This window comes from Phodopus roborovskii, unplaced genomic scaffold (genome assembly GCF_943737965.1).
Source record: "Phodopus roborovskii unplaced genomic scaffold, PHOROB, whole genome shotgun sequence".
NCBI classification, from domain to species: domain Eukaryota; kingdom Metazoa; phylum Chordata; class Mammalia; order Rodentia; family Cricetidae; genus Phodopus; species Phodopus roborovskii.
In genome coordinates this window covers 15693746-15706914 of record NW_026126470.1, presented here as the reverse complement: position 1 = coordinate 15706914, position 13169 = coordinate 15693746, and positions in this window count along the sequence as shown.

The window sequence follows — 13169 nt, the reverse complement described above, 5'->3', positions numbered from 1 at the left end:
ACAGCAGTGGTGTGCCCTAATTATAGATAGAATCAACAGGGCAGCAAGCAAAACCAGGCAGTTCCTTGTTGAAGAGGAGAGAGAAAGAAGTACAGAGCCCAGCCTGTTATGCAACACAAGGAGCAGGGAGGAGGGAGCAGGGGACAGGGAGGAGGGAGCAGGGAGCAGGTTTACTCAGAGATGAAACTTGCCTACAGTCTAGTCTCAGCAATCCTATTTCTTCATTTCCCCTCTCATATGCTCAAGGAATTATATATATTAAGGGAATTAAAAATTTGGAACAATTTAACCACTATGAGGAACATTACAAAGTCAGTAGAGACAAGCATTTTGGAGTAGGATGGGTATTTTCTGAAAGCACCTATCCATGATTTTGGTTTCAAAAGTAAAGCAAAGCAACTATTAATAAATATTTTAAAATACTTGTACCATTATATATTTGTGTGGTGATTTTATTTCCCAACATCCATGGAAGGCGTGTCCTTTAGTCTATAAGGAGAATGCTAATGAGAAGTAGAGAAACAGCACAAATCTGTTCCAGAATACGGGTTTTCTAGTTTCCAAACAAGTATCAGGTTAGTGTTTGTCAAAACTGATACTGCTTTTAAATGCAGTGATAATTTTAACAAGTTATAAATATACAGGGAATTCTGAGCAATTTTGTTCCCATGATGACTGTGCTTAAATTCCTAATGCCACCCTTGTGCTGGATGGGAGAAGATATAGAAATTTGAAAAAGCAGGTAATGTTTATGCATGTAGCAAAGCTAAATATCGAGGGTAATTTGATATAATTTATCTTCTGTTTTCATGACCAGATTTCAGGTCAGGCATTGAGCACCCAAAGCAAAATGTGATAATATCTATCAGCCACAAACTTCACTGCAATGTTCTCCATAGCAGAATCGAGTTTCAGTGAAGGAGCAGAATTTTGGAAAATGTGATATTTCGCTATGCTGTCTAGCACCTTGATTAATTAGATTATAATAGTACCTTTATGTATAATTATAATAAGTCAGTCTCTTGAGTTGTATTGTTACCTCTTCAATTTTTCTCTAGAAGGATCAAGGAGGAAACGTTTGAGCTCTAAAAAGGATGGATAAATATCCCCTCTTCCTGTTCCTGCTGGTCTTTCTCTGCCCTCTCTTACTCTCTTTCTGCCTTTTTAATCTTTCTGTACTGTGGAATATAGCTTTGTATGTTGTTTCCTTTCTCATTTAAGCAATTCAAGTAATTGTGTAAATCTACCAATAAGTAAATATCATATCGAATCATAAATGGAAGTTTTATAGATGCAACCTTTCAGCTAGAAAGCTTTAAGGTTATTATTACTGAGATGAAATACCCAGTCATCACTGCTGCTTAAGAATAACTACTTTAAAGACCTTGATGCCATCTGAGGTATATGGTTTTCTTTGGGTCACTTGGGAAAGTATATTCTTCTTAAAATTGAGTATCATTTTCAGAGAGGCGAACTCAAATATTTGGCAGAAAATACTGAGTGATGATTATTTGTACATCTCAAGGGACATGACCTTAAAATACCATCTAGCTAAGTAGTGGTGAACTTGAACTCAGCTATATAACAGAAGCCTTAATCTTTCTAACATGCCTTTTCCAATATAAAGAGTCTTACATTGTGTAGCTAAAAACACAGACATACACAGGATAATTTAATCAAATTTGTTTTGGTCTATGAAAAAAGTATGCTACATATTTATTTTAGTTTGAAATCTGAAGTCATTATACTAATAAATGTGCACATCTCATATTTAAAATTCAGCCACTCTTACAGATTACATTTTCAGAGTCTAGGAGATGCATGTGATAAACAAAAGAAGTAGCAATTTGAAAATGCAAGTGGGTTTATTTACAGACAATGCAGCTTTCAAAGAACGTGTCTTCAAAATTAGATTCTTTAAAACTGGAGCTGGGTGGGTTCATCATGTATTTCATGGTCTGTTCAGAAACCCAAAGTTCTGTTTGTAAAAGCAGCTTAACTCTTTCCATGCTGAACTGTACACTGTCTCATTTGGGTAGCCCAGGGTGCCTCCCAATTAAGACACAATTTATAGTGAAAAAATTCATTATTTTTTCTTTAGAAAGTTTTTTTTTTTTGCACAGGTTATGTTGAGTACTTTAATATGAAATGATTATATAATATTTCACTCCTGTGTTTCATCACTGCAAACATTAGCATGGAAAAAAAATCAGGGTAAGGCAAATTTTCCATGTGAGAAAAGTTGAAGTTTGTAACATTTGTTCCCAATGCTGCTTTATGGTTCCCAGTGTTTGGGTGAATCTTATTCATAGTATTATTTTAAATTACTATTTCTTTACCTGTTTCCTTATATATTTACTTACCATTTCTTAGATACAACTTGTTCTTCATTATCCAAATATAGTTTCTTATGCCATTTCATGTTAAATTTACTTAGAAGAATTATTCAAACTTCTTCATGAGTGACTCTTGGCTCTTAGAATATGGTTTCTTCAAATATGGAATGTGTAAGGGCACTTAATTTATAAAGTTTATTTTGTATATTTTTGTGCATAACTTTTCTGGGGGTCATGAGATTTGAGGTGGAAAATATTTAAGTATGGTCGACACCAGTGTTATATATAAGCTCACCTCTCTCTCTCCAGCCAATAAGCAGAAAGAAAAAAATAGTTTATAAACTAAAGAGATCATATGTACAATATATACATAAATCCTGAGACATAGATAAAAGTATTTCAAATGATGTTTTGTTTAGACTATGGTACTGTTACCTTTTGTAAAATCTGTCTTTTTTTAATAAATATTTTATCAATTCTTTTATAATTCCATGCAATATATTTGCTCATATTTAAACTGAACTCCTCTCCCTAATTTCTTCCTGACCCACCCCACTTTCCTGTCTTCTCAACTTCATGTTCTGTTTTTTTTACTTACTTAACAACACATCAATCACTCCAGTTTATGCTTCTTAATCCTAGTGTTCCTTTCTGCCTTCCCAACAATTCTGTAATGCCACATACCTACCTCAGCAAAAAGACAAGTCCCAGAATCACCTTTCTGTCACTTACTGAGTTTTTAAGTAGCTCATGAATTACATATGAATCTCAGTGTTGCCAATTGATGCTTCAAGGGACTTAAAAACACATCTGGCACCTTTCCACTAAGAAGTCTGTATACATGATCATAATGCTGATGTAAGGGACATGCATGTTTCTATCTATCAGTCAGCAACTGTTCTTCCATGTACTGTCCTATCTTCTTCAAATATTTACCTTAAAATTTATGAAGTTGTGAAACTACCATATGAGACTCAGTGTCATCTGTTTATAAATTTCAGCTTTATCAAACCATAAATTACATTGAATTCCTGTAGTTAATCATCCTTGGGACTTGATAATTGACATGTACTCTTGTTTTTTATTTTTATTGTAAATTTATTCTTAAATATTTTCCACATAGCAAAATTCTATTTGGTTTCATGTTTTTTGTTGATTTCCTCTTTGTTTGTTTTGAGCCAAGGTCTCACTGACCCAAGATATAACCTAGGTTTGCCTTGAATTTATGGAACTTACCCTACCTAAGTACTTTGTCCTCATATTCACCAGATTAACTCTTTTTCTACTTTTCAAAATAAAAACTTTATATAAAATACACCAAGTATGTTTTCAGAGAGCATGTCTACAATGAAAAAAATAAAAAGGTTAAGATCGGGGAGAGATGGTGGAGGTAAGACATCTAGAAAACAGCTGTTTAGTGATGATGGAAATTGTCTCAACAGGATCCCAGAAATAAACATTCAATTCTGCTAAAATCAGTGAAGAGCAGTAATGCTTGAGATAACATTGACCTCTTCATAGACTCCCCATCAGAGTCTAAGAGAATTAGTTTTCGATGGTGCAAAAATAAAAACAAAATAAAAAAAATAGGTTAGTTTCTCCTTATAATGAGCTACTTCCTTTGTCTGGTGATATCCTCTTGTCCTTCAGTACAGATGCCACTTACTATATGTTAACTCTTGGGTTCTTCAGTCTTATTTGTATAGTGTTCTGTGGTTGACACACTTCTCCACAATATCAGTTTTTCCCAGTCTACACTGTAACGTAAGCTTCTGAGATTGATTTTTTTCTCTTTTAATTAAAAAATAACATTTAGATTATTTACTGATATACTTAATGAATAGTTATAGAATGTTTGCCTTAAGCTAAGAATTATTCTCAGTGAAGGAATCTGACCAATAGCTTTGCAGCAGATAATTGGTGTTGTAACGAGATAAGGGCAGCAGAGATGCATATATGTTGTATAGCAATGGGATAGTAGAAATAACTCTACTGGGAACAGGGAATTTTGAGAGGGTGAGTTTTCATTTTATATCCAACAAGGGCCTCATGGAAGAGTTGGCATCTGGGAGTTGAAGGTCCTGAAGTCCTGAGCTACATAGAAAGTTTAAGAATATTGTTCTTTTGAAAATAGAACACCATATATTTCAGGTTGAGTGGGATTATAAATATATATATATATATATATATATATATATATATTTATATATGAGAGAGCAGAACTATTGAGGAATTAAATGGTGGAAATCACAGGTAGTGTGGAGTCTTAGCAGGTAGGAAAGACAATAAAAAGTAGAGAAAGAAAGGCCAGAACCTTGTTTGCCTTTACATTGGGGGATTTTGACTTCCATTTGGAGAAAGGTAAAGGAAAAATAGAAATGTGGAATTTTCTTTCTGGTAACTCATGTTGAGCTTTCTGTGGCTGCCACTTAGAACTTAATAATTTTGTTTTAATACTCTAATGATCAGATAAAAACTAGAATATTAAAATAACATTAAGTTCTAACAAATTGATGAACATGGGCTTTTATCTGTTCCATTACAAAACATCTCATTTTTTAATTAATTTGAAAGCTTTCTAGAGTAGTGAGCCAACATAAATTTAGCATAATGCACAATATATTCTTTACCAGATTTAGCTTTTTAATTGAAGATGTTAATTAGAAAGGTCACTTATTCCACTGTAAGATGTTGATAAAAATGCTTTCAAGCTACTGTCACATGAGTCAAAGGCATGTGAAGTTAAGATTCTGGAATTCCAATGTAGACAGTCTCAATGAGGCAATAGCCAAAAGCACATGAGGTGTATGCCTTTATTCCCTGTAATAAAAGGATTCATCAAATTGGATAAGCTTCCTGGCTCCAAATCTTGGAACTAGGAATAACTTGAAATACTTATTTCCTAGTAGAACTGTATTCCTGGCAAAAAAATGTTTCTTTTCATAAGCGCCTTACATCGTGGTTTATAAAAATCTTTGTCCAGATAGAATTTTCTTAGAAAATTAACATCTCACAATGAAATGAAAGAGGAAATTCCAAGGATAGAAAATGCTTTATACTGCAATGAATACAAAGCTCAAATAAATTGATGAGACAGATACAGAGACCAAAAAAAAAAAAAATAATAAAGTAAAATTATTTAATTTAAAAACTTACAAAAAATGTTACTTTAGAAACAGTAGTCAACTAGTTTGCATAAAAAGGTGCTAGGGACTAGGAAAATAAAGCAATAGAAAGTCTTATATGATTTCAAATGAGTAGCATGTAAAAGGCCAATAGGGAAGGAAAGAGGAAAAAGACACAGACACAGATCTATGCCCATGTGTGGAAAGCTGTTTTGTATACCTTGTAGAGATGTAATACTATCCTGTGTTTGAGAGTAACTAGTAGGTAGGAAGAAACTGACCTCACTATACAGTGTTAAGGGATTTCCTTATGTAGGTGATATCTCCCTTAAGAATGAAATGAAGAGGAAGGCAGGCAGATGTAGGATGAGCTGAGCAAACTGCTTAGGAAATAGAAATGTTCCCAAATTAGGTAAAAGCCAACTTGTAATTATGAAATAATGAAGTTCAGTTTGGATGGTATGCACATGAAAGTCAGAGGTAGTAAGGTGTGACATGATTAGTCTCGGGGCCAGATGGCTGGAGGTTTTGTATGTAGAACTCAGATCACAATTAAAGTCAACAAAGATCTGTAATATATAGATGGATTGTGGTCATATTTTTTCATCTACATTGCCTTTCCTTGCAGTACGGCAAGCACACTATCAAGGAGATTTTTGTCATGGTGGAAAAGTTGCACCTATAGTTATCAATTGTGCTATCCAGGCAAAAGATGTTGGAATGTGAGACTGACATTGTGCAATAAGTTGAAGAAAAATCACTTTACATGGAAATGTTTGGGGGGGATGTACACATAATAGGATTCCCTGATCTAGAATCACACCAAAGTGTGTTGTTTTGGGGCTTTGTTGCTTTACTGTCACTGCATTGGGATGGGAGGGCTGGCTGACATGTTGCAAATTGTCAGGGGCAAAGATGTGCCCAAGTGTGTGTGTCACTGTGTGGTTGCTTTTACTGCATTTCCACCTTAAATCGAGAGGCTTGCTGCAATTTGGGGCAGATACCAACCAAGCCCTGAGCAGATTGTGTGGCTATAGTGCAACATGACTGATCTATGTATTACGATTAAGTCATTGTTCTTTCTAGGTCATGGGTTGGGAAATCATAATTCATGAGCAAGATTGGTTCTTCTGCATATGCTTGTATCATTCTGAGTCTTGAAAATTCATTTTTACATTTTAATGTATGAAATTTAAATTTTTGGTGAGGACAGTTAGTTACATTTTTCTTTCAGTCCTCAAAGACTATAGTATTTCCTCTGTGGACCAATGTTAACATTTTATCTGCCCTTGGTCTAGATGAAGTCTACACAAACGGACTATTAACAGGGAGGATAGTAGTAGTGTAACAGGATTAAAACTTGATAATATCATACATGTGATGGGGATAGAAATGTGGGCATAATTGACTGTTAACATTAAAAAAAAGTTTATCTGCCAGAAAGATCCATAGAGACCCTTCAGTCAAAATGGAATGTATAATAAGGAACCTAGTCAGACCCAGTCAAAGCATTCTGGATTTGGGGCTCTAAGAAACAAAGAATATTTTATTCTCTGAACAAAGAAATCATATTAGAAGATTCTATTAAAACCAGGTGTGATTTTAAGAAGACCCAAATTCTTAAAACTTTTAGTATTTTGAGAAGGACATAGTCAAACAAGGCACATTGAAGGGGGAAAATAAACCATATATGCTGGGAGAAACATCTGCATGAATTTATATCTTGGATGGAAGGAGATGTTTCAGATTAAGGGTTACTATGGAGAAAATCTCAGGTACCTTTGGCAATTACTGGATTGGAAAAGAATGTTTATTGATTCAGGCTCAAGAGTGAATGAGAGTAGGAACAGTAGTGTTATGTTTAGTGAATATTTATTTATCCTTTCAATGTGTAGATGGTCAAGGTAAGAACTTGAAGGGTTTCTGAAAAATTTTTAGTTTAGATTTGTGAATGAAACTACTGGGGATTATGTCTTTATAAGTGTAGAGTAGATCCAAAAAAAAAAAAAAAAAAAACAAAACAAAAAACTCAGTGACTAAAATGCTTTTATGATACTTTATTTTTTTGATATATATTTTGAGTAATTATATAGATATGAGAATGCCAACCATGCTTCATGCAAGTTCATCTAATTAATGTTTTCTATAATTCAGCCCATGTATTTTTGTCAGAGTTCTTTTATGCTATCCCATGTTTTCATCTCTCTGTAGCCAACAGTGATTCTTCAAGTAAAGTGTATTTCTTTGTCCTCTTGCCTTCTGCTTTACAATGTCAACCTGCCACTCTCATGGAAACAGCTACATTTTAAGGGTATTTGTCATGCATATCCATCACTTTCACTAAGGTGTGTTCTCTCCACGAAGCTGTGATTTTCTTTTCATTATAATAATATTGGTATCCCCAATTAAGCAGCTTTCTCCTAATTGAAATATCTGTAGCTTTTTATTTGAATATTCCTTTCCAATTTACCATGCAGCAGCTAACCTATTCTACTAAGCAAAACTTAACTGTTTTCAGATACCTTAAAAAAATAAATGTTATTAATGAAGATTAATATTTGGCAGCATCTATTACCACATTTCTCTGTATAACATAGCCTTCAGTGTTGTTATTAGATTGGGGTTTGTGTAGAATAATATAGTGTGAAGATTATAGTGCTAAATATGTGAAGATATTACTTACATGTGTGTTGCTTTTGGCATTATTGTGACCAGTAACTAACAAGAATCATCTTAAAGGTCAAGAAACTTTTTTTTCTGGTTTGAAGGAAGACATTCTGCCATGGCAAGGAAGGCATAGAAATTCTGGCATGGTGAGGGAGGCTATGGTGGCAGGGATTTAGGATGCTTATTCATATGTCAATAGATCATGATGCAAGGCACTGAGTTGAATACAGGCACTCAGCTGATACCCCTCGTCACCCCTGCTTACCCCTCTTCACCTTAAAAATTTCAGTTCAGGTCTCTAGTCCATTAGATTGTGTCATACACATTAAAGGCAGAATTTCTACCCATAGTTAGTCCTTTCTGAAATATTTCCTAGGTGCCTTTATATCTAGTCAAGTAGACAACAGAAATTACTTACCTCAATACATATATTTTCATCTAAAGCACCAGTTATCACAATAAGAGTCCCAAGTTGAAATAAAGCATGTTCTGTGTTTACTTATTTTTGCTGCAGGAGTGATCTACTCTGCTTGGAGTGTGCTGTTTATTACTCTATATAGGAGTCACCCACCATTTCCTTTTTCCTAAACTCTGGACCTTGGTTCTTTTTTTAGGTACATCCTTTCATTTTGGGAAGATTTCCATTTTTGTCCTTGGTATTTGTTACAACTCCAAAATACACACAAAAAAAACCCTTTTTCCTTTCACTTGTGATATACATCTAAGCAGCATTTGATATTTCCCAGTCTGTCATAGCTCCTTAGAAGTCAGTCTTGCGGACACTGCTTCAACTAAACACCTATTATGCAGTTAAAAATATAATGGCTACAACATTTGCTGATTCTTAGTTTGATGTGTTCACTAAATGTGGGTCGATAAGAAGCTTTCCCCCCAAAATATATTACATTGCTTCATAAGCAAACAAAACCAAATCATGCTATCACTTAATTTTGCTGCCATGGGAGGTATTCCTTTTCTTTAAGAATATATTATTAGTTGAATTTCATTCAATAAATTTTTTTAATGTATTCACTTCCAGTTCCTTCTTCCCTTGACTCTTCCCATATCTCCCTCACCTCCCTACCCTATCACAACTTCATTCCTCTTTTGCATCCCCCTAGGTGTAGGGCCATCTACTAGAACATGGTATTCTAACTTTGCTCATCACTAATAACCTATTGTCACACTGTGGCCACCAACTTCCTCAGTCAACCATACTGCGTGACAAACCACCAAGAAAATGACTGTTCTAGAAATCCAGAGATAACTCGGATGGAAGGTATACAATTCATTGTAAATTACAGCTGTATTTCTGTCATCCCTATTCATTTGCAATCTGGATTTTACATATAGTGCATTTGTCCTGTTAACCAATTCCTGAGTGCTATCCAAATAAGTTGCAAAGAAGTGCCTTGTCCTTGGGAAAAAGTGAATTGAAGATGAAGTAAGAGTAGGCTTATTCAGTGTCAGGGCTTATCACTACGTGTGCAGTTTTCATATATTAAAGTCTATCAATCAATTCAATAAAAATATCATATAAATTCTTAAGTAATAGTACTACTGAATTTAGTATTAGTTCTCAAGAATATAAAATCCAACCACTGTATACAGTAATTCCCCCTAGTCCAGTGTTCAGATGTTTACATAAGGCATGTCTCACCTGTGGCCCTAGATGTTTTTAGGTAACAAAATCATGTTGTAAGGTCAGAGTTGTGATTACTCATTTACATTATCAGAACCATTTCTCGCACCCCTGAAATGACACAGGTTAGAAGCAAAGTTGCTTTAAATGGAGAGAAATTCACCTACATTAACACTGTGCTTTGGAATGAAGATGAATGGCAGGAAAGCAATCCCTTTTATTCTATTAGAACAATAAGAGCACTTTTCATTTGAAAGGTGTTTGGTTATATTGTTCCTAAAGGTGATTGTAATGGAACATTAAGTACTTTCTTTCTATTTTGATTTTCAAATGGGGAGAAATTTCCTAAATGTATGTTTTTAGAACATTTATTCCTCGTCACCTACAGTTTCAATAAAATGACCTCTGTGTGTTTTCTAGATTCAAGCAAAGAAAGGCACAGTCATCAGCATTCTTTAATAATACTTTCTGCTGTATATATCCCAGTCTTTTCTGGAAACGCCTTCAAATGGGTGTTTCCATGTGTCACCACTCTAAAGGGGTGAGACCTCTGAGAGCGGAGCCAACAATGAGGTGGTCTACTGTCTCAAGCCATAGACGATTTTATTCAGGGCATCAGACAATTTATACTCTGACATTTAAGAAGAGTCACATGAGTCAAGTTCATATTAGTTAAGTTGTGTGCAGACAGAAGGGCAAGCAGCAAGTAATGAATATTCTGAAATAAATCCACTCCTATCTGCTACTCCTGGGAGAAGCACAAACACTTTTCAAGGCCAGTTCTGTGTTTTGAGGAGACTGATTTCCTAAGGGTCATAGCTTGTTTCTTTAGAGAATTCTCATCAGCACTCCGAATTCTCCTCACATGGCTCCATGCCTGGACCCTGTTCCAGCATTCATACCTCCACAATTTTGTCTTTTAGTTGGAATACTTAGCCTGAAGGCTTTCTTACTGACTTCTTTAATCTTGTGTCTTTTTGTGGGCTGCTAGAACAGTACCCAGTTATCTAGATCTACCATGGTTATTTTGTTTTCTTCTGAGTCTTCAACAATGATAAGTAAATCACTCTAAAACTCTGTGACTAGTCTTTTGGTGAATGCAGATTTTGAAGTCTGTGGGTAAACAACAAGTTCTTAAGAGGAAGTAAGTTGACTTTTTCCAACCGGACACCCCCTTTTTAGCCCCAGTGGCAATGAGTAGCATGGCACCTATTTCCTTTGCTCTGCTCTTCACTATCATCTTGGGGAGTTGGTGCTGCAGAGGCAGGCCTTTCCAACAGGTATGAATTCAGTAGACTCCTCGTTGTGTGGCTTTGTAATTCCTTTATGACATCTGATGACAGTCATTTCATCCATGAACTTTGTGTTTTCTCACTTGAAATTTCCATTCAGATTTATTTCCCTGCTGTTGTTTTAGAGGGGGGCTGTATGGGTACTTGTTGAATATGGAGGTTTTGTATATTTCAGATCTTAATTATTCATCTGGCACATACTCTTGAATATATGTACATGTGTGTATATTTATTACTTCTTTGGGAATTACATACAATGCATTTGATCATATCTGAACCTTTTGCCCTGTGCTTCTCATAACCATGTTCCTCCAGAATATGAGTTGTCTTCACAGTTTCTTCATTATTTCTTGGACTAGAGTAGACATTTTTTAATATTACTGAATCTAACCTAAGCTTTACTTTGAGTAAGCCCTAAATTTAGGAACTTTCCTATGACATTGGACAAGTTAATATTCTGAGAAACACACTATAGATTCCCTAAAAGAGTGACAAAATTTAGTATCTCTTAACAACAGCACAAATAAAGAAATAACAGATGATTAATATTCTAATGTACCATAAGATATCTTTAGCTTGAGAACAGGTCACTGAATTTTATGAACAGACACTCCTTGCAGTTAATACTTAATGATAATTACTAAATCACCTTGAATCTACTCCATATATTTTTTCAATGAAAATATTACTTGCAAGTAGGAAACATTTATATCATTTTCATGCAGCTGTGTTTGTTTATTATTTTTTGTTTGTTTTTTATGTGCTAGCTTTGTTTTAGTTCTCCTCTTGCAATTGTTGCTTCTTTTTGCTTGCATGGACATGTTCATGCACAGGACCTACTGATAAACGTATTTTCTCAGGTACTTAAGTATTGATGTGGTCAATGTATAAGAACATCTGGAGGGAATCACACGATGTCGTTTGTTGTCAGGAAAATGTTAGATGTATTTACTCTGTTGGAGTTTCATCTTTTCCTGCCTTTGTTTCTCTGAACATGGGTACTTTTTTATTCCCTTGGCCTTTTTGAGGGGCCTGCTCACCAATGCTTGCTACATTTGGCATACTGTGTTTTCACTGTGTTGTGCTGAGTCAAATTTTATCATGCTTGAGAAGTTTGTAAGAAAATTCATTTCTATTATGTAGAGCAGAGATTCTAAGCAAAAAGTACAGGAAGGCAGTGGTTCTTTCTGCTTGTCCCCAGATTACCTACCTTAGCTCTTAAAACTTAAATAGCTACACCAGAGCTAGCTAGTCTTTGTCATTGTTTAAAATAAAGGATAAGAGCAAGAGAAAAATATGCCATATTCTACTTTATCTCACACATTGTTGAAAACTGTTTCTCACTCTGCTGTTAACATAGATCCTTCCCTTCAGCCCTGACAGTCTCCTAAGAAGAAAGAACACTTAGAGAGAGGAGTGTATTCTTGTATCTCTTCTTTGATTTTGAAGGTCTGAGAGAAAGTATAAAATCATATTTTCCCCCTCCCTTTCTGTTTTCAAACATTTATAAAAGAAAGTTATTGCAAAGAGCTAATGTTCTATCATAATGTTTGGCTGATATCCAGGCAAGTCTATACCATAATTCAGATATGAAACTTCAAAGGAATGATACAAGTACATTTAAAAAATCTGCACATAATTTCTCTTTTTCACTTTTTAATCTATCCATTTTGTGAGGAAGTTTGAAAGTCTGGAGCAATATGCGAATTAGAAGAAATATTACACTGTGGGGCCAGCAGGATAGTTTACTAGATAAAATCACTTGTGTACAAGCCTCATGACCAGTGTGAATCCCTGGGATCTAAATGGTGTAGAGAGGGCCAACTGTTCTGTATTGTTTTCTAGCCCACAAGCACAGACATTGACATGCACATTTGCACACAAACAATTAATAATTAGATGCAATTTGGATATTCAATGCTGCTACTGTGTAGAAATTACCAAAAAGAAATACTACAGAAAAAAAATCACTAAATTTCCTCGCTAATGCAAATTTGTTTTTGCTAATATGACTACAAATAAATCCCCTTCATGTTTTACCTGTGGATTTATAACTTACCACTAACTGCAGTAGACACAGTATGTGCCAGAGTTTAAATGTGGGTTT